The sequence below is a fragment of the Cicer arietinum genome, chromosome 1, assembly GCF_000331145.2.
Source record: "Cicer arietinum cultivar CDC Frontier isolate Library 1 chromosome 1, Cicar.CDCFrontier_v2.0, whole genome shotgun sequence".
Classification (NCBI taxonomy): Eukaryota; Viridiplantae; Streptophyta; class Magnoliopsida; order Fabales; family Fabaceae; genus Cicer; species Cicer arietinum.
Genome location: NC_021160.2, coordinates 47681189 through 47685455, shown reverse-complemented (window position 1 = coordinate 47685455; position 4267 = coordinate 47681189).

Below are 4267 nucleotides of genomic sequence, written 5' to 3'. Positions count from 1 at the left end.
ATTGTTTTTATTTGTTTAAAATTAAAAGTATTGCTTTATAATAAGTTTTTTGGAAAGAAAAAAAGATTATGTGTAGAATTCAAAAATAAGGCATCATCATTTGAGTAAGATTAAAGAGTGGTGTTAGAATCATACTTTTTATCAATAACATTGAGCCTATAAGAAAGTTGTTTTTAAGTTAAGTTAAAACTAGATTTTTTTAATTTTTTTTATTGTAAATTATTTTTTTTAAGTCAACTTATTTTTTTAATGTCAATAAAATTTATGAAATTTAATATATATATATATATATATATATATATATATAAAATATAACCATTTATTTATTAAAATCATTGTTTCCGTACGGCTGCACGGGTTACAAACTAGTAAATATAACATAAATTATTAAATTCACGGTTAGAATGACATAAAATCAGAAATGTTGTAGTGATACTTTGTGGAAGAAATGGACACAAGTGGTTACAACATTAAGTAACAACAAAAAATTAACTAGTGGCCCACGAGTAAGATGGTGATTGTTCTCATAAAAGACTCAATTCACATTAAAATTGGAAAAGTGTCAAATTAGCTTTATATGCATAAAAATTTGTCAATTTTGTTTCAAGACTATTAATCTTTTAAATTTTTTATATCTAAAGGATTTTGTTTTTCAATTATACATTTTAAATGTGATAAATTCAAAATAAAAATAACGAAAATATAATTTAAAAATCGAGTTTTAAATTCAATTTTTATAAAGACATTTTTTTACAATGTTTGTAATTATGTGTACAAATAAATTATTCAAAAAAAAAATATATATATATATATATATCAATATTTCAACAATAACTAAAAATATTTGAATAATAATTTATGTATCAACTAAATAATATTAATAAAATAAATTTTATAAATACTAACAACTTGTTTTTTTGGAAAAAGACTTACAACATTTCATTAATAATAATATATTTAATACAATACAGAACCAGCTAAAGAAGTAATCGATTGTGCTCAATGACGCACCAGGGGTGGACAGAAGAGTGCTGTGGCCCCTCTCCTCTCTCTTCATGAAGTTTCGTTGCATAGAATAATATATAATACATAGCAAGGAAAGTCCCATAATAGTGTATTTTTTTTTTTTACTTTAATATATAAAATCAATTATATATATTAGAGTGATAAATTAATTGTTGGTCTAAATAATAAATGCTATTAAAGGTTGGTTCATTTTTGTGCTTATATAAAAAATAGAAAAGTAACATTTGATTTTTTATTCAATATTTGATATTCATATTAAATATTTGGTTGTTATGACAAAGATTATAGGTGTGGTGTAAGAAATTAGGTGCGGTGAAGTACATCAATAGGTGTAGTGATTAAAATTTTTAGGGTTTGGATATAGAAATGAGACTTTGTGATTTAAAGATGAAGAAATTAGGGTTGAAGATGAAAATTGTTGAGTTATTTTAAAAAAATTTAGGGTTGAAGATAAAGATTATTGAGTTTTTATTATTTATTTAATTAATTAATTTTAAATTTTAAATTAAATAAGTTAATAAAATAAATTTTAATTTTAAATATTAATATTGTCTAATCAACAACAATTACATAGTCATGATGTGTCACTTTATCTAAAATTAGTCGTGTCACTATTTTTTTTACTAAAATAGATTCATAATTAAATGATTTTTTTTAAAACTTGTTAGAATTTGCAAGAGTATAAATTAAAAAAAAAAATACATAAACATATTTGCAAGTACCAAAAACATATTTAAATCAATATTTAATATTTTTACTATTTAATTCTATAAAAGTTTATTTGAATTTCAAGAATAGGTAAAAAAGATAATAATAATAATAATAATAATAATAATAATAATAATAATAATAATAATAATAATAATAATAATAATAATAATAGACTGATTATTCTTCATCAATTTTAATTTATATGTTAGTTAATTTTAATAATTATTTAATAATAAAAAAGTTATTAAAACAATGTGTCCCTCCATCTATTACATTTTTGGATTTGTTACCATATATATGTTCTATATAGCATGAGCAGTCACATTCGTTTGTCTTTTAATAAATTCAACTCTAGAGTTTCTATAATATGCAAGTATATTTTCAAGCACGTATAATATCACCAAATTCAATAACATTGTGATTAGACGCATCTTGTTCTTGGCTAAAACAAATTTACTCTATATCTCCACACTTATTCTCTCTACTCTTACATTGTTAACAAAAAAATTATTTTACCCTTCTAAATTTTAACTACTATATATTTTACATTTTTTAATTTGTGGAAAATTCAAAATTTCAATTTTCCAAAATAATTTTTATTAAAAATAAATTTTGAGTTTTGTGAAAAATATCAGCCAAACCACAATTTGATTGTGTCTAAATCCTTTTAAAATAAATTAAAGTGCTTTAATAAAATAAAATAAATTAAAGTGCATCATTCAATTTATTTATTGGGTCGTGGTTAAGTGACTTAAGTCTAACGAGTTCCTCCAATTAATGTACTTAATTTTGTAAAGCTGTTTATTTTTTTATTTATAATATTTTCAAATACACACAAATATATATTTAGATTAATCCATAAAAACGTGTAAAAAACATATTCGCATTAGTTAATTTTTACATAATTTGAACGTTTTGAGAAGAGGTGAGAAATGAAGTTTTCACTTTGTAAAGATTTGGACATGTTGTGTTAGTACATTATGTTATTTTTTTTTTCAAAAAAAAGAAAAGTTTAGTTTACAGTACATTCTTTTTAGTAAAAAAGATGTTTTTTTCATTTAATAAAGAATTAGAGGTGAAATATAAGAAGGAATGTCACAAAAATTATGAGGATTTTTTATTTATTTATATATATATATATATTTTTTTTACATCAAAATATTCAACTCTCAAATAATATTATCTGACCATCCTACTTTTTGGAGTCACTAGGGAGTCGTTGGCGCTGAAGGAATAAATTTTTTTAGACATAGTTGGAGGTCGTTGACTCCGAAAACGACCTCGCACTAGGAGTAAATTATTTGTTGTTGCCGTTTTAATGATTATTATATAATTTTAATAATTGTTGTTATTTATTTAATAAATTAAAAATAATTAAATTAATAAATATTAATAATAATGATAATAAATAATATATTAATAATAATAATAAATAATTATTATTATTATTATTAAAAATGATTATAATTAAAATTAAAAATTATATTATAAATTTTAAAGAAAATACACTAAAAAAAAGAAAAAATATATATTAATAACATAAAGCAAAATATATTAAATTAACTAATAAAAAATTAATATCAAATTTATACTATTGATATCCACCTAAATAATTTCTAATTTGATGTCGTCAAACTCGTCTATATAAAAGTCCTAAGTATTCGAGTAAGGTCATGAGCGACCTATTAACTTGCTTATCAACAAAAATCAACCGATAGTTTGGACTAAAAGTGAGAATATCACACACTTATTTAGAGTGCTCTTTAACTCCCAAACTATGGTAAGAGTATTCTTAAGTACATCTACTACACTACAGATTTACAATCAGACTCAAATTAGACATTCTAAAAACTCAAGCTGAGTGCCAACTAGAGAGAGATCATGATAGTAAAAGTTTCATATTCCATTATAATTCCAACGTAGAGTGATGAAATTTTGTTCAAAATATTTGAGTGAAAACAAATGAAGTTCATTTTCTTTTTATGTTTTTTCCGTTTCCACTTTTCAACTTACTTTTATTATAAAAATTTGTATAACTGATTTGTTCGATAAAAACTTTTAATTTAATGGTTGAATTATTGAAATTCATTATTTATATTAAATTATTTAGTGAAGTAATCAATCAAAAAATTAATGTTAGAGTCAACAAATCTTCACTCAATAAAATTAAATCGTTGCAATTATTATTTTATCGTCACTTACATAGATATCCGCCTTAGGTTCGTGCAATATCACATATTTACACTACCAAACTTTTGTTTTGACTAATCACTACCAAACTTAGTACTATATTAGTATCACTTTCCATTCTATACATTTTTTTGTATAGAGTCATGATACATTTACTTTTCTAAGGAAGAAAGAGGCTATATCACCCATATATACTATAATATTAATCAAACGTCAATATAATCGTGATGTCTGCTTCTTTAGTTGGTTAGTGATACTGCTAGTGCAATAGATATACTATTATTCTATGAATTAATTATAAAATTAGAAATAAAATAAAATTAAAATAATAAAACAAAAA